This window comes from Cyprinodon tularosa, unplaced genomic scaffold (assembly GCF_016077235.1).
Source record: "Cyprinodon tularosa strain WSP-4 unplaced genomic scaffold, ASM1607723v1 ctg311, whole genome shotgun sequence".
NCBI lineage: Eukaryota > Metazoa > Chordata > Actinopteri > Cyprinodontiformes > Cyprinodontidae > Cyprinodon > Cyprinodon tularosa.
The window spans coordinates 344,143-363,379 of record NW_024039021.1 but is presented as its reverse complement, the minus strand read 5'-3'; the positions used below and the strand labels follow the sequence as shown (position 1 = coordinate 363,379).

Genomic DNA, 19,237 nt, shown 5'->3' with positions numbered 1-19,237 from the left:
GGTGTACTATGAATTTAAAGGATGAACAAGTTCCCCCAAGGAAGCCTAACTTATAACATCGGTGCAGTGGGTCAAAGACGAGGCTCTAATGACTCCGGTGGTGTCCGCCATCTGCTGCCCTTTGCATCATATACTGTAATCCCATCGTCGGTGTCGCACGTGGCCGGCTGGTCATTTCCTTAATTAACGTTGAGCCACACTTCTGAATGCTTCATCACAAACAGAAGGTTGCGGACACTTCTGTGGATTCTGCTTCACTGATATTAGGCAGCTTCTATTTGGTAGCTTCTATTTCCACCAAATAGATCTTCACCAGCATACAGAAAGGGCATCAAAACTATTGGTTGACTGAATGACTTCATTGATCTCACAGTGGATAAATGTACTCATAAGAAGGTGCAAAATGGTCATTGTAAAGTTAGAAAAGGCTCTGATCAATAATCAATGCCCAACCAAGCAGTAATGGAATTTGGTAAGCAAGTGCCAGCAAGCACTGGCACTGCCCCGGGTACTGTATATGTTCTCTCATCACTGGTGTTCTCTTCATCCTTTGGCGACTGTGGTTGGATGGCCCTTCCGGACCATATGGTCCTTCTTGATCCCCCCTTCAGACACTGAGGGTTACTGGTGAGGGCTCGGGTTCTGTGTTCAAACAGGGTCGTTTAGGTACATTGTCAGGTGGTTGCTATAGCCAGGACCATTAGCGAAAGAAGTACGTTTATATACACCCTGAAATGAAGGGGGCCGAGGGCTGGTTACCCCACTGGGTAACTGGTACTTTGAACTGGGAGAGTAGAATATGCATGGGGAATGCTTGAATGTGTACCATGGCTATTCTTTAATTTCCTATATAATACAATTAAATATAATCCTCAGTGGGGATAAATACTTGTGTGTGAATGTGAATGCATGTATAATTTTTCTTCTTTTTTATTTTATTTTGTTTTTTTCCAGTTGAGTCTTGGTCTGCATCCTCTCCTTCATCATGGGTATGTTGCCGTTTACTTCCTTGTGGCTCGGAGTTGTGTGCCCCTGAATCTGGAGCCTCTGGGTCCTTGCTAGAGACTGACATGGGAGTGGATTTTCACTCCTGTCCCGTCCCACTCCTGGTTAAATTACTCCCACTCCCATCCCACTCCCATTCAGAATGACTCCCGCTCCTGCACCACTCCCATTCTTGTTGTCTTCAATAAGATTTCTGCCAATACATTGAATCTGAATTTCTATGAAGGGTCAGTTAAGTTCCTGTTTCTAACTGTAGTAACTGTTGGTCCCTCCATTGTTGTTTTGGAGCGCGGGTGAAAAACTCAGAGCGGAAGCACTGTTGGTTTTTGGGTTGTGTATTTTTTTTGACTTTTTTTCGTCTAAACCATCATCTGGGAGTACTCAGTTGTCTTGGGTCGAATATGCACCTAATTGTCACACTGTGCTTAACTCTGCGAAGGATTTTTTATGTTCCTCTCTGAGGATGGTCGATTGGGAGGGTTAAGGACCCGAGGAACGGTCTTGTATCCCTTTTCTATTAGTTTGGACTTTGACCATGTTCAGGACCTTTGGGCTTCTCATCCTTTCTCTTATGGTACAAGAAGGGCAGTTGTTGAAGGGAGATTAATGTTAGGGTCTCTAGATCTTTGCTAGTGGCTGGGCCGACCCGTGTTTCTGCACACCTGAGAACATTTCTCAATCAAGATGACTAGCTTGTATATAATAACATGAAGCATCATCTCTCTATCCACGCTACCTGCCATTCATCTCTTAAGTAAGCATATCAGTCATCAACCAATGATCAACCAACCTCTTCCTGCTTTCTCCCCTCTGACTAACCAGAATCTTCAGCTGACTTCCTGCAGTTCTCCGTTTCCAGATTCTTGTTGCTTTTCTAACTAAAATGTTAAAATTAGGTTCTGGGGATTTTGCATTTGGGTAAACAAAACTACAAACCAACATGACAACATTAATACCACGTTACTCTTTTTTATCATATGATGCTAACATAATTTAAAATGAAAGTGTTAAGTGGCACTATATGACCAAAGCAGTACAATAGAACAAATTAACTGCATTTCTAAGTAAGATGCATTTTCCCCTGAGTTGATAATGAAAGAATTACATTCCTGGAAGCCAATGCTAACCTATCTGCAACATACAAGCCTACTTTTCCAAATAAACACATATGTTTGTTTATTTATTCTATGTTTTTGGCAGTATAACGTCCTTAAAGTCTTCAGAGACCATTCTTCTTTGCTAGCAGAATAGAGTGGAAACCATGAGGCAGCTTACAAACATAGATGGCCTATATCTGGATAGATGCCAACTCTTGTGTAGTGCTGCCAATGCAGTTGTCTGATCCAGCGGGAGACACGTCCTCTGTCATAGCGACTGGCGGCACACATTTCCCTCCTAAATCACAAAGAATTGCCTCCTATAAGGAAGCATTGCTGCATACCCGTGTTAATTGTAAAGATCTTGTTAAAGGAGGAGCTCCCGAGATCTTAGACCTTGGACATGCACCAGGACCCTCCATTTCCCACTTGAGACGCCCCCCTGCCACCTTGCCTTGTTAGTTCATACATCAAAGTACATAGTGGCCATTTATTAACATCGCTCGGCCTTATCTTTGCACCAAGATCTTCAGTCCCATGATCTATTGTCACAGGCGGCCATTTTATGTATCATGTCATGCTTTGGCTCTTTGACATCTTCTTTCTAAAAGCAGGACTTACAGACTGAAGGATGCAAAAAGTCTGAGGCTAAAAGTATTAAATAGGTTTTGCTTTTTACCCAGATACAAAGACAGCTAGGTGGTGATATAACATGGCTGCAAATGACAGCCCAGTTGTACCCCATCACTCTGGCTTGTTCAAGTGTGCTTAACATTGGCACTCAGTTCATTAGGGCCTATAGCACTTGGCTAATGTGACTTGTGCCTTGGCAGCATGACAAAAACTGTGAATCAGATTATGAGCCACAATACAGCCAAGAAACACTGAGGGTGAGTGGAGTTGTCACCAAGGACCAGCACCAATTTCAGGATGTTAACGCCTGCAACATAATGTAATTGCATCTTGCCCTGGTTAATAAGGGCACTGTAATATTTGCGCGGGGGGGGGGGTTAGTGTTTATATGTACAACAGCTCATTTGAACGTGCAGCGTAGCTGTAAACAAATGGAGAGCGCCTTGTAAAGCTACCACTGCTACAAACGAAGGATGCAGACACCCAGAAGGGTGTGTCGGAGCTCCGTTAAAAGCTTCGTTGATTAAATTAGCAGAGACTTCATAAAAGAGAGAGAAATGAATAAAAGGAGCAGCACTGTAAACAGGGTTCATTTTCATTTGTTTTACAGTGGGATTACCCTTTTTTACATGACAATGTTAATGAATTGTGAGGGTACCATATGTTGATGCTGGCACATTCACCATATGTGGTGTCAGACAGAAAACCATGCAGGAGAAGTGTTTTTGCATGACACATGGAGGTCTGCACGGCAGCCATGCTGCACACACATCATTACAATCAAGGATGAGTGCTACTGTTCTTTATTCTTCCTCTAAGTTAATAGCCTGTGTGCTGATGCATATGAGCTCATTATTCATTTACATAACAACAAGGGGGTCAGGATTCTCACGGGCTACTACAGAGAGCAGCTTTGCACTGATTAATTTCTACGCTAAATAAGGGGCATATCTCTGCTATCTTCCAGCGAACTGTTAGCTGGAAGCTAATCACAACAAAAATATTTAAATCCCTCACATTTTGAAAATAAATGAATCTCTGAGGATTTTTTGATATTGATATTTATCTTTGACTGAAACACGATGCCGAGGCAAAAACAGCTTAGTTTGAAAAAGATGCAAAAAAAAAAAATAAAATCAGCTACTTATTTAGAGTAAATACTATCTTCATGCAAGAAACAGCATTTTGCATCCATTCAATGCAGCATCCTGACCAAGCTCAGTGATGAGTCGAGATCTAATGACAACGAACTGCTGCTAAAACACACAACCTTTTTTCTCTAAATGGTCTGCCTGTTACTGATATCCACGGCATATAGACAAAAACAACCACAACGCAGTGTTTTTCCTGTTTTCAATGTAAACCTTTATTACTATTCTAATACATATTTGTATAAAAAGGCACATGTGGTGAGCACTCAATCACAGGTTGCATAATACAAATATCATTCCTTATATAAAACTTATAAGCAGACAAAGCTAAACAGAAATATTTAATCTACATTTAAAGGAAAAGAGGATATTTTCTGACACTGATTTAATTATTTCACACCAGAAATCACGGTTTTCATGCCTCTCAACTGATATCGGAAGAAAGACTTTTTTGCAAAAGATTAAAAACATAATTTCAAGCTTATCCAGGCAGATAAGTAATTGTCTCGAGCACCAGGATGTGCATGATTATCAAAAGAATACATTGTCTAAATTAGGCCAAGATAGTCTCCTTTGAATCAAACGCAAGAGCAGAGGAGCAGTGCATAGATTGTTTAAAGTAATACTTTAAAAGATTTGCATAGATTATCAATCATAATAATAAAAAAAATTAAAAATCCACTTCCCTAAAATTAATGTAAAATGAATTAAGCCATAATGGTACTTGTCTTATTGCACGGGGGCTTTGTGCGTTTGTGTGTGTGGGGGTGTGTGTGCGCATTTGTGTGTGAAGAGGAAATTAAGGCAGTGTTTGAAGTCTATGTATTTGTCGTGTCTTACCTAAAGATGTATTGTTACAGCAGAGCAGGTAACTGTTATGAGGCAAGTTAATGTGTCTCAGAGGAAGCACGCATGCTGCAGCATTGTTTTAATTCCTGCTGATCAAACACACTACTGCCATCAGGAATGTTTGAGTCCATATTTATTCACACTCGGATTTAAGGAACGGGTGGGGGGGGCTATAAATATAATTAGCAATCACTTAAGACACATACGGATAGCCTTCCTCTATTTCTCTATTTTTTTCTTGTATATTTCGAACACAAATGTGGGTTCTGGAGGAAGCAAAATTGGCTTAACAGTGTATAAAAGGATGTCGGTAGTTTGTTAGCCCATAAACGAAAAATACAAAACATAGATAAAAGAGGCTCTGCCATAAACAGAATCAAAACAGACAGAACAGTTGCATAGAGTATAAAGACGACAGCTCTCTCCTTCGCCATTGTGTCAGCCGACACACGGAGCTGTCCAATCGCAGTGCAGTATTATTCACTGCTGTCGTGGGTCTCACATTCACGTGTCTTTTGAGTCCTAGCAACTAAAACAAAATAGAAATCTGAACATAAACAAGGGCTTATAATCAAATAAAAAATAACCTAAACAGGGAGAGCCTAAATGTTATAAAAAAAAATAATACCGCTCTATTCAATTGTTGTATTTACAGTGTTATACAAGATAATAGTATGAAACTCAATCAGAGAATGAAAAAAATAAAATTTACTAAATTATACACACATATATATTTATATATACATATATTTGTATTTCTATATATTCTTTCTGTTTTGCAAAAAGCAACAGTTCACAATAATATTCTTGCAGCTAAAAAGTCCAGGTGGGTCTCGATGTGCCACAGACGCGCAAACGGTGAAGTTGTTTGGAGAACGCAGCATCCTTGTTTACAGCAGCTGTGCGGCAGCGAGCCGTCTCTCCATTGTGTGTTTTGTTCATTTTGGAGCCCCCAACCACCAATGTTTATCTGTGAAGAGAAGAAGTAACATTAGGATGCAGCTTTGATTTATCTGAGGTAGTCAAAGCATAGATGAACAATAGTGAATGTCAAAACAATTGTTTATTATATACATTACAATCAATTCCTATTTTTGAGATTTGAAAAATTACTTTTCTTTTCTTTTAACATGGAAAAAAAATCACTTATTTTGGGTTATTCATTGTGTGACCTGGATCTGGCTGAGGTTCAGAAAAAAAACAGCTGAGAGGATTGAGACTAAAGTTAAAAGGCCTTAGCAGGAGCCTGGTACGCTGCAAGCTGCTAATACAAAGAAGAAACATGTGACAAACCGTAAGCTAGGCTGACTCGGACTTCAGAAAGCTATGAAATCCACATTTTTGTTTCATTTTCATGCAGCTCAGACAAGCAACTTAAAATATTACAGAGGGTGACCAAGTTTAGAATCAAGAAACGTACATAGTTGCTCAGATTATCGGTAGAGATCAACACTAATAGTGCTAATCAACATCACCTGAGCTATTAGCATGCGTCATGCAAGCTCTGGCATTTTTAATGCTGCAGTTCTGCTTGAAGCGCAGCGGTGAAGAAAACGGAGGTGAGGGAGGAGGCGCTGAAAGTGGAGAGTGGTGGAATAAAAGGCAGTTTTGGGTATTGGTGTCGCTTTAAGTTATTGGCATCACAGTCTTGCTTTGTTGAGAGGACTACAGTGGATAAGCTTGTTAATGGTAAATTTACAGCCTCAGCATGTGGCCTAATGAAATCAAGGGGATAGAGAGGATGATGAGAATGATTGTCATTGCTATTTTGTGTGTCTTCATGAGTGTTTGTGGATTGGGGAGTGGGGTGCAGTCAGAGAAAGAGGGGAGAAAAGTGGAAGGCGCGGGTAATTAAGGGTCTTAAAGGGTGTGAGAGAGGCACACACCCTTCAAAGCAAACTTTGCGCCTAGATTCCCCACTTTTTATCTACGTACCCCCCCATTCCTCTTCACTCTCGCTTGCTCTTTGCTTGTCTCCCCTTACCGAATGAATAGCCATCACAGTGCCATGGTGTCCCATCTAGCAACAACCCCCCTGCATCCTCTTGCCTTTCTCTACAGCCCCCCTTCCAGCATGACTCTGAATAGGGAGCCGAATTGAGCAAACAGTCGGGCTGTCAGCTCAATAGGAGGTCTGGCCATGAACTTGAAGTCCTTCCCAGGCCCCCAGCCTCACATTAGGATGGAAGGGGTGGTGATGTTTGAGGAGACAAGAGGAAGGAGAGGATGGTGGTGATGGGAGGGGGTGGTGTTATAGCCAGACTTTTCAGGGGCCTCTACGTGCCAGTGTTCGGGAGACCCCTGACACAGAGTTTCCCAAAGCTGGTGCTATTGCTGAAGCAATGGGGGTTGGGTGCCCCAGCTGCCTGCAAACCCTCCCCTCCTTCTATAGCACTCAGTCTGGGCAGGAGGGGTTGACGGTGGGGTTGATGCAGACAGAATACTGTCTGCACCCTGCCAAAGCTGCCCTAGACCCTCTCTCTCACACACACACACCAACAAGGATCCAGACACAAGCTGCTGGCTGTGCCCACCCCCTCTCCTCAATCAACTCACGGGCCTCCCAGGCTTCTCATCATCTCATTAGCCAACGCCAGCCACTCCACTGTCTACTGTTTGCATTGTTTTGGGCTCTGCATAATTTACACAGTAAATTGAGAAGTGCCCCTGCCCCTTTTGCTCAATCTACCACCTGTTTATGGAGGCAGTGATTAGTGCACTCGGTTTGACACAGTTACCACCGAACTTATCAGCAAAGCCAAGCAACCCTAGAGAAGCTGCCTCGTCAAAAATTCTAATCCAAAAAGCCTCATGACCTCATTTGAGAGTTGCTTTCATCAAATATTTGGTCTAACATTTAGAAAACTGAGTCAAGGAAGTTTGCAAAATGTGTTAGTAGGTGCTGTCTTTTCCTCTTCAGCTTGATTCAGTCCCACTCTTACTGTCAAAGCGATGTAGATCATTTTGACGCAAGATTAGCACCAATAATCCCTAACCTGATCTCCACATTATAGATGCAAAGAAAAAGGCAAGTTTCTCCACAACCGTGACAAAGATGGACATTGTTAAATATCTACATTACTCAGAAGAGTCCAGCTCATAAGCTTTATTTAAAGTTGAGTTGCATTACCAAAAAAAATAAAATTCTGCGCATGGAAAACAATGTACAACTTGTTTGAGCCATCATAGGACTCAAGTACTGGTTACTTTTTTCCATTAAAGAGTTTTTCAAGTTTTCTGTTCTGCCAAAAATCTGGGGGTTTTTCATCTCATCTTTTTTTTTCATCCTCTAATATCTTCCAACTTTGTTTTTATTAAACATAAATTTTTACTCATTGATATTCACATCTTTCATAAGCCCTCATTCAGATCGTTTCTGCACTTATTTAAGGTGGATAGAATAAAGGTTAACTTGCCCTAAAGGTTAGAAGCTACAAATTAATGATTTAGGCCAGTAATTAAGACATATTTTACAAATCCTAACCCGCTCCACTAAAAGGACTGCACCCTCGGTTATGTTGTCTTTCGAAATTGGTATCTTACACCATGTTAGTGTTTAGACTTAAAGATGGCATGACAATCCCCGAACCTCCCGAGAGATGAATTGAGAACATAGTTCTATAGCACACATACAAACATGCTCCACCCAGATAAGATCACTCTCGCTACCCTAGAATCAGTGATTCACGAGGATCCTTAACGAACATATCGGTGAAAATTTGTAGTGTCAAACGAGCCCAGGGGTACTTAATGACGGAAAATGATTGAATAAAGAGTCGGGGTGGTGATGGCAAGAAAACACACAACAGCGGGCACAGGGGGCTTGGTTTGTTACCTGCAGTGACTGGTCTTCCCACTTCCATTTTATGCCAGCGTTGCTCTAAGATGGTGGCGTGGGCTGCATTTCGCTGTACAGGAAAAAGGGGCAGTCTGCTGAGGATGGAGTGGAGGAGAAAGAGAAGAGGAGGAGGTGGGAAGAGGCGATGCAGAAGAGGGCGATGAGAGAGGGAGGGCACAATCAACAGCAACCCCTCCTCCTCTTCTGTTTTCAGTCTTCCCTTGCCATCTTTTCTCTACGTGGAAAGGTACCCTACGACGAGAACAGGCAGACAGCATGTTACAGGTAAATGTTAACAATGTAGTTAAGCCATCAAAACAATTATGGACAGTTTTAGAAAAGCATACGCACCAAGTTGCAAATACAAACACATGCATGTAAACACAGTTGCACCAGCACACACACCCACACACACACACCTTTTCATGTCTGTTCTCATGGTACAGTCTGCCCCTGAGCATGCAAATGACTTTCATTATGCAAATGCATGCAAATCAGATCCAACCATCTGAGAATCATGGGTGGGAAAGAAAAAAAAAACTCGACACAGAGACTGAATGAAAGAAAGCAAGAAAGAGGAAAAAGGACAAGAGAAATATTCATCGGAGTGGCAGGAGGCTTTGCATTAGGTAAACATTGAATGGAAAACAACTGTTTCTCAACACAATAAGCAGCTTTAATTGTGCCTGATACATTTTATTATTTCATTCTTACTTTAGCATCACCACTACAAAGGAGGTCTTCCCGCACGGAAAACACTGTCGCTGCAATTCAAGAGCACAGATGACATTCGGAATGAACGTCAACACATGCAATTGACAAACTAACTCAAGCACAGCTAGAAATACTTCTACATAATCAACATTTGTAAAATTATAAACTGCTCTTTAATACCACTAACAGCATCAAGTTAAGCTAACGTAGCCTTCTAAGCTAACTCTACGACTGCACTCTCAGTTTTAATGGTCTGGCAATACCATTTCCTATAATAAGATGTGCTGCATTTATGTCTGCATGCTGCAAAATAATATGCATGAGAAGCTTAAAGCAAGCCATTAGCTATCTAAACATTATTAGCACCACCATAACAGCACATGTGGCTATCAGATGAAAGGGTTTCATTTTTAATTGTTTTGAATCAGCATCTGTCTTTGCCACAGTCTTCTATAACCCACACCTGCACATGCAAGCTTGAGAATCGAAAGGTCCTGCTGGCACAATTAAATCAGCTTTCTAGGGTCAAACTTCACACACATGAGGATACTATACCTCACAGGTTTAGCTTTAAAGTTCATGGACCCCCATTTTACAGAATAATCAACACAAAAAGCCTACTAACTAGAGAAAGGAAACACATTTCCCTAATAATCTAAGACCAGTAGAAAGACTCTTCCATTAGCCAACGGAAGAGGGAGCAAGCTCTTTTCTTTTGGTGTCACAGGAGGAGAGCTACATCTGAAACTAGAATGAGGTGGTGAAACAGGGGCGACTTAGAGTGTGAGAGAGTTGAGGGTGGTAAGCTGGAAGGGAAAGGACTACAGGGGTGGGGTACTGGTGAATGATGGCAAACCTCTCCTAATTGGCACTTGACATTTTTTTGCCACTGGCACTGGAGTGGGCCAGCTTTCAAGCCCTCTCTGGGTCCTTGTTGGAAAAGTGCCTTATGCAAATACAGCGAATGGGCTCTATTGTAAAGCCGGTGATATTAACAGCTCACACAACAATGAAATTGTGTGCTTACTCTGGCCACGTAGGTGTGCGCGAGAGAGCTAGACAATGGTAACCAGAGCAGCTCCAGTCTGAACAGACCCTCTATCGGATGCTTTGCCAAGTCATTTCAGCAGAATGGGCTTTACAGGGGACTGAGGTTCTCAGTAAAAGCTTTATTAATGACTGAAACAAACAAACGCCGGCACTGTTTTCCTCTGGCTCTGAAAGTGTATTTGTAGTGTTGTTGAATGCCTTGATTTATTTTCATTGAATATACTGAAAGTGTTGACAGGAAGGGCTTCACTGGCTCTCTCATAAAGGTAGTCCAGTTCCTAAAATGGTGGAATTGTAGTTGCATCAATTCCACCATTAGTTTGCAAATACCATTAGATATACTGCAAAACTGGGCTGTATGTAGTAGCATACCAAGGCTCGACTATGCGGTAGTTACCATAAAAGAGCATTATGCTGTTACTCCTTACTCAAGACGTTCTGGATTCTTAATCAGATGTGAAAACACTGTGAAGAAATATGCCTTTATCTGTGTCCAAACGGGTAGGCCAACAGAGCAACGGGTCAGACAACAGCAATCCCCCCCGTGTGGTCCAAGCACAGTGAAAGTACACCTGTTACTGCCAAGTTGCCAAACTTAATCTCCTTTGTCTGCTGAGGCCCTTTGACTTTGCAACTGCCTAAGATACATTCAATTCTGTGTGAGCATAGAGGGGTGGAGGGACTGCCAATGTTGAGGAAAACAACAAGGTCTGGCTTTGCCCTCTGGCCCAACAGTGAAGCCATTTTCAAAGCTCTGTTGGTGTGTTCCATCAAGAGAAAGGGAGGCAGAGAAAAGGGGGCAAGAATCACTGGGTTGTATTCAGAAAACTGTCTGGCTGCTCGGACCCGGCAGGGCTGAAAAGGAGGAAAAGGGGTGCATTGTCCCTGGTGACAAGTGGACTAGCTCTATTGACTGTAAAGTCTAGTGGCATGGGGGTGAGCGGGACCAGATCACAATGGCTGTTTTTCTATTTGACACTTAGAGTCTAAATCTGCTTGCCTAGTGCATGAAGGCTAAGACAAACCCATCACCCTCCTCCTTTTTCCGCTCACTGACTTTTTTTTTCACCCTCCATCATTTCTCTATGCTTCGTTTTCTGATTTGGCAGGGTGCAGACAATGCCAAGGGACACAGAAAAGAGAAAGCGAATGCCCTAAGGTGTTTTTTTTTTTAGGAACTCTCCCTTCTCTGTAGAATTTTCAGAGAAGCAGAAGCAAAGATAGTCTGTTCTCTGTGGTCCCAGTGTGAAGTGTTAGTGATATAACTGTGCCACACACAAAGCCAAGAACAAAGCTTTTGCACCATGACATGTGTCTCCCATAGCACTGCTCAGGGCATAACCAAGATCTGTCCAAGAGTTCAGTCTCCATTAAGCCCAACACTCCGACTGACACAAAGAGGAAGCAAAGGAAAATAAATCCACTTTGTAAAGACTAAGTGTAGCTTTTAACTATTTTGTGATCAATCTATTATAAAAAGTACACAAGTTGGGGCTTGAAACCAGGTAAAATCTTTACATTTCTGTACTTATCCTTTCATTCAGTAGAACAAAGCCATTAAATCCTAGGAAATCTAATAAAAATGTTGCTTCAAAAGTACGACCAAGAAAAAAAAAACGAGGCACAACCTTTGTGTACAACAATGTGTTGTTTCTGTTTGTCACTTTCTTTACAGAACCTTGTTCCTCCACCCAAGCAGCTGAGCAGAGAGCTCAAATGTCACTCTCAGCACCTGCAATGCAGCAGGACGGCAAACATAACTCTTGGGTTCAAGGTGATTGACGTTGCAAGGCAAGGCTGCCTCAGAAGTATTTGGGTTTTTTTAACCTAACTTATACCATAGCAAGCTGACTGTATCCAAACCCATTGGAAGATTTCAGCTTTGCATTGTTGCAACAGCAAAGCCCCAAGTTAAATGTTTTTATCGTTTGAGTTCACTTAGAAAACCAGCACAGAGACCTTGAAAATGGCTCTTAGCAACCTTTTTCAGCAGGCATGACCCTTTGGCTTTGACGGACAGAACAGAAATCACACCTTCAATCAGCCATCAGAAGCCTTGAGGTCGAGGATCTGATTGACCAATTACTCCTCCCCACGAGCCCAAGCGAAGAAACTTCAGGCTGAGATTGTTCTCCTTCACTCACTCGTGGATTTCGTTACTGGGGGTTCTCTCTGCTTGATTGACCCTGGACCACTCCCCTTGTGAGTTTTACACACACACATTCACACTGGCATCCTATCAAGCTTTTCCACATGGTAGCACCTCATGGAATAGACGTCCTTTCAAAAATGAGCCAACTGTCACATCCAATCAAACAGTCAGGACCCTAACTCAAATATCTTTTCAAGCAAAACTGTGAAAGGGGGAAAAACAAATCGACAACGGATAACTTAACAAATCGGGCTTCAAACAAATTCTTGTCTTTCTTCGTTGGGATGCCAGATTACCTCGGAGGGAGCATTCTTAAGTCACACTATCGCATCCATGTTGGACCATATGTATAATTCATAGCACCATATGTAGCTCCAAAGATATTAAAGGGTAACAATTTTAAAGGGTCACTTTGTACCAAAGAAGAAAACAATAAAGTTGAAAGTTCATGGGGCCAAATGAACAGACAAAAAAAAAAAGGAAAGGAAAAAGAAACAGGTGATTTTTGGAGTGTTCTGGCTTTGGTAAATCTTTGTTGGTCTTTTACTCTAAAGCCATGTGATACCGAGGCTAAACCCCTGCATACAGCCCAGCACACAAGGATCATGGGTCTTATTAGATTACAAGTGATTCTGTTGTACCAACCTTACTTGTGTAAATCACTGCAAACAGAGAAACGTAAAGACTATAACATGCAATATATATCTTGCTTATTTTAGTTTACGAAGGCATAACTCATGGAAAATGTAACAATAAATCCATCATTAGACAAAATAATATCATCGCTTCAAACATGATGTAGAACAAAAGAACTTCTTGATTCTTACCTTTATTTGATGAACGATTCCGTCTCCTTTAAGAAAAAAAAATGTCCTTTTTTTTATCAAGTTAGGTTTCTTCTTGTTTATCTTTTTTTGTTTTCGCAGAGCGGAGTCACTTTGGGTCTTGATGCCTTTCCAGGAGTGTAATGGGATTCTTGTTACTTTCGGTTATCTAGCTTTATGAAGAATGTACATCACTCATACAGCTAGATAACCAAAGATAACAATCAACCCCTAAGGCTACCCATCCTCTTAAACCCCAGGCCAAGAAACATCGGCCAATTTCTGACCTAAAGACAGACAGGAAGACTGTTAGTAAAAAAAATAAAATAAAACTAATTCTTAAAAAGATTATTTCTATAATAACAAACTGACTTAAACGTAAGTAAAAATTATTCCATACATCAACAATTTATAACTATGTAAAACAGAACTGTTAGTCTGCTGCCTTGAAGTCTTCTGACTATCTTTTGGTCGTCAGCCTCTTTTTAATGTTCTGACCTCTCGTTTTATGATGTCACCATGTTCTCTCTATCCCGCCTTAAACCATCCCAACCAATTGGAAACCTCCTTTTGTCCCCCGATCCCTTTGATTGGCTTTTGGGTCAATCAAAAAGGCTTTACATCAAACAATCAGCAAGAGCACCAATTCAAAAACAGTTGCACCAGTTGTTGAACCAGTTCATTTTGGCAATGGAGCAACTTTTCCTTTCTCCAGTCTGGCGCCCATCCCTACAGTCAATCTGCAGTGCCCACTGAGTGGCTCTATGGGAGAGTGATGGCTTCAAACGCCGCCCCCCGCAATGACTGAAATGCATTTTTAAATTAAAAGAAGATCCTGGCTGTTTTACTACAAAAGAAACTGGTTTGTCTTCATTTACATTATCTGATGCCAAACCACCAGTTGGCCAATGCACGAGGATGGTGCCTAGGGGAGGACGTTAAGGCTTAAGGTGCATAGGCGCCATCACAACAGCTCATGTAGAATAGAGAAACATGCTGTTTGCTTTGTATTTAGAAAGCAAACATTAGCAGAGAAATGTTCTTTAGAACGTAAATGCTAAACAGACACATACACGCCAAAAAAAAAATAAAATAAAAAATCAGCACATCTAGACAAAGCTACAAAACACACAGGCACACATTCATTTTCACACATGCCGTGATGGCACATGGCACATGGCACGAGGCCCCATCTAATTAAAGCTGCTCTGTGTGCCCGGATCTCTGCCGTTGCAGGCTCCTCCCCACAAAACGGCACCTCCAACTAGAGCACTCTGTCTACATGAGAGGAGAAAGAGATGGACATATAGAAGAGAGAGGAGTGTGAGGGACAAATGATTCTTTCCAACAATTAAACAAACCCCAAGATTTAAAACCTGGCTGTCAATAGGAGTAATTATCACACATGCCTACGTGCCCATTCCATTTTTCTGCAGTTTTCCTACCACAGCTTTTGTTCTGCTGCCGTCTAAATGCACATGGCCTTTTTTAACAATTTTTTATTTCTTGCCTTTTGGTGAGACATATTTTCTTTTTAGGTGCTTTATTTCCATGCAAAAGGAGAGAGCAAGGTGTTTGTACAAGTAAAATTATGTCTTACGTCACTGAATGCAGCTTGATGACACACACACATTTACAGACGTGCACACACGATGAGCACTTTCACATGTTTAGCTCATAATTACACAGAATTAGACAGCCACACTGAGCCACACGTATGTCGTTCAGAAATACAGTACATCCAATCACGCTGCACTCACAAATAAACACACACATACAGCTCTACTGCAAAAAACCTTCACAGATTTTGCAATGATTTAAGGTTTCCAAGAAGCACAATTAAAATTTCTAAATGTTACAATATTTATAGATGATTTAAAATCATCTACCCAAATTACCATCATTTTTTGTTTTGATAATTATATCATTTTTAGTAGTTTAAAACTATATTTAATATGTGAAGAAATTTTGTGAAATTTTAAATTAATTTTATTAGTTTTGAATCCCCATCTCATACATATATATACAATTTCTGAAGGGTTTCATACAATTTAATGGGTTTATTTATTTAATTTTTTTATTTTTGCAAAATCGAACATATTTTGTAAATGGTGGAATAAAGTGTGCTAATTAAAATATTTTATAATTCTAACTAACTATATTTAATTATTACGCTATTTATGTACTAAATGAAGGCATCAATGGAGGCAAAGCTTCCTGCTTTCTATCGTTTAAACAAACCTCATCAAGCATTGCCATTGGCCAGGACGTGTGTGACATCACCAAATTCGGCTCATCTAATTGGGGAAAATGCAAACATACAAAGTGGGAAGCTGATTAGCGGGAAATGAGTTCCTATTATGAAGCCTCCTTGGTTATCATCTGCTTAAAGCCAAGCGATTTATTCTGAATTATGCAGAGCTAAATTCTCAGAGTGTGTGCTGCAATTACAGTTAAGGTTTTACTCTCGTTATAAATCATTTTATGCACGAGATGCATCCATAGTTAAACAGAAATAAAGGCAGAATAGAAGCTGAGTTAAGGAAACAATCTGTTGACGCACACTTTTAATTTATATGCACTAAACTTTAGGAGTGTGTGAAAGTGACCCGTGTGTCTAAAATAAAATAAAATACATTTGATGGAAAGAAATAAGTCTGCCTTTTTTTATTTCTGCTTTATCAAGCATAATTAATTATATTTCTACCAGAGAATCTGAACACTTTTTTTTACAATGAAACATTTTAATAAGTGTAAAACTGACTCATTTTAAACTGAAGCTTATGATAAACTTACTATATCTAAAATTACACACCATGGCCATTATTTCCTCCTTTTAATTCAGCAAGACTTGAGAAAACATCCTGCCAGTAGCAGAATGTAGGTGATGAAGGTAAAATGATAATCTGATTATTATGAAACATGTAAGCTGTAGAATGGCTTTGGACCAAAAGGCTTAGCTTATAAAAAAAATATTTAATTTTTATTTATTTATTTTTTTTTTTTTGCAGATACTGTTATATTATGTCGTTTGGTCTAAAATCTCAAAGCTGGACCTTTAAAACAAATCACTACTCGTTTATTAATGCAGCTCATTAAAGACGCTGCCGTGGGGTTCTCTATGGTGCACAGTAGGAGGTGCAACACCAGATTTCTTACATCCGGCGAAATTTTGTTTGTGTGTATGATGATATTTTTAACAGTGCATGTGCTTCTTCTAAAATCTTCACTTTATTATCAAAATAAATTTGGATTTTAGTATTTTTATTAACTGCCTCGTTTTGCTGCCAGGTTTATCTCCTCTCCTGTGCATTTATAATTGCAGCTATGCTGAAAACGTTTCCTTCTGATTCTTCTTTGATTAAGCGTTCAGGGTTCAGAGACCTGGCGCGCACACGTGTCCTCAGCACAGGCCTGTCCTCGGAGCACACGTGTCCTCTGAATATTTGGCCTTGTGAGTTCTTTATCCACCAACTATGAACATGAACGCCGCCACTTTGTCTTATTACGCATGCACTGCAGGTCTTTCTGCTGATAAATCCTCACATCTGTGCCACATGGACGCACAGTGTCCACGCAGGGCTTGGTGTAAAAAGAAAGATACCATATTGTTGACCTTTTTGCGAAAAATTTGAAAGTCTGCTGCGTTTATTGGGTTCAATTTGATTGGAAAAGCTTTTTTATTTTTTACTGAAGTGACCCTGTTAAGCTTTTAAATGTCTGAGAAACCAAATCACAGCTGCAACTGCATGTTGGCGCAGACATTTTTTGTGCAAAAGGCTGTGGAAAGAAAATAAGTTACAATACAAAGAAGTTATTATACCGGTATGTCATCCTTTTCTCCTAACCCTTGAGGCATTTCTGTGCGCTAAGCTGACTTTTTAGAGCTCATGTGCCACATTTCATTTGCTATTAAATTATGAATTTGTGTCCTAAACCCTAAACCTTTGCAGATTGAATATAGAGCATCATATGGACAAAGAAATATGTTGCCAACTTGCAACTGGCTGCGGCTCTCTGATCCTATTTATCATCACTTCTTAAATTTCATCAATCAGAGTTTAGGAGATGAAAGAAAACAAAACAGATGTATTTAAATCCGGTGATCTGCGCTTATATTCGTCTGATGTTACATCCAGTGTGGAGATGCATGCTGTGAGGAGGACCATGGCCACGTAAACGCTGCGCTGATGCAAACGCGCTCTACTCCTTCATTTTAACGGATATCCTGCAGATCTTTCCACCTTTAAGAAATCTGAGATTTTAATTCATACTCACGTCGCTGATCGCGGATCGTCGCGGGATGCGCTCCTCTCCCAGATCGAGCGGCGAGCGTCTCGGAGGATGGAGGCGAAGTGATTCTCCGGAGGCTGGACCGCACGGTCTTCATGGCTGCGGCTGCCAGTGACGTCTCTCCGGCTCCATCCATTCAGCTTCTCTCCAACGGGTTTTCCCCCCTGTTTTATTGTCGTCCCTATTATTTCATGTCGGAGGTGGATCTCGCCTTGAACTCCCCTCCCTCCCGCCCCCTCTCCATGTTCGCAGCGCGCCGCGCAATCGCCAAGATCGTCAGATGCGTTATGCACTTTAAAGATTCCAGCTCTGAAAAACATATAGCAGCACAGACGGAGGGCCCTCCCCTTTAGGACACCATGCATTTTTTTTCTTGTCTCCACCCTCTGAAAAAAATGAATGCAAGCGTGAATAAGCATCTAAAGTAAAAAGAATCATTTAGACTAATTGTTAAATAAAAATAGCCTTTTTTTCTCATTTGGAGCCGCTTTGCAGAATAAAACAAGATAATCGTGAATTATTCAGATTTTTAAATATAAAAGTTTAAATATCAGGGCTTGAATATTAATTAATTCCCATAATTCCGCATTAAGCCGCTCAGTTGACCATCCCTGCCGCCTTATTGTGAGCCTATTTGGGACTTCTTCTCAGCCCATCCAGCCTGTGATTTAGAGCCTTGTTTTGGACCATGTGGGATTATAAAAAACTTTCGTGTAATCTTGTATGGTTACCAGTATTCGTTTGACACAAAGCCCCCCCGTCAGAGGCTCCGGCCTGCGGCTTCCTGCGCCTGGATAAGTGCGCACATCCAGCGTCCTTTTTGTCCGCGTCTTTAATACGTAGGAGTCCAGGAATGTGACCAAGGGGGTGAAGACCGTGCAAATCAGCTTTTACTGTCACCGCCGGGCCCGGGGTCCGCAGACAAGAGCCAAGAAAGGGGGTCTGGGTCACTTGATTATCATAATAATCAGATCGCGGGTATAAAAATCTCCTTTGAATAAATTCCTGCTTTAATAGGAGGCGCGACTGCCAAAGAGACAACTTTGTCAGCCTTGGGTTTGTTATGGGGGGGGGGGGGGGGGGGGTCCCTTTTTCTCCACTTTTCTTTCTCTTCAAATTTTGGACGCTTTCCTGGAGATCAAACTCTAAATACGGCTACTGTTTCTGCGCTCCCCACCTCTCGCCCCTCGCTGATGCCTGGTTACAGAGCTGGAGCGGGCGGGCAGCTCCTGAGCTCCCCTTGGGAAAGCGGGGTAGATGCTGGCTAATGGGCTAAGGAGGGGGGCACAATGGGCTGTGCACCATCCAGGCGACCCCTCCCCTCCTCGCTCCTCATCATTTCTCCTCCCGTCATCAACCCTCTTCCACGGGCTGCATGGGAACCCGGGCACGGAGGTGCACCAGGGGCCGCTCCCTATTGTGGTGGCACATCCCAAGTTCATTAGCACCCATCAGGCCATTCCTGCAGGGCATGGCACCCACCCCCCCTCTCTTCCAATGCTGTTAACTCTGCAAAGGCCCGTATCTCTAATGCTCTTCTTCTGGGTTTCTACAATAAAGATTTATTGGATGTTAACTGATTTGAAGTACAGGATTAACAGTTTTATATTGCAAAATGGAAGCTGCCCTAA

The 19,237-nt window shown here is 41.4% G+C and overlaps 1 long non-coding RNA gene across 1 annotated transcript; it reads right to left on the bottom strand.

Annotated features, from left to right (window-relative positions):
- Positions 1-4,076: 4,076 nt before the first annotated feature.
- LOC119788204 lies at positions 4,077-17,870 on the bottom strand. Its single transcript, XR_005281433.1, has 4 exons — positions 17,592-17,870; positions 13,317-13,600; positions 8,571-8,825; positions 4,077-5,705 (listed from the first exon to the last, which is right to left on the bottom strand). It is a non-coding gene; the product is annotated as an uncharacterized LOC119788204 (long non-coding RNA).
- Positions 17,871-19,237: the final 1,367 nt, after the last annotated feature.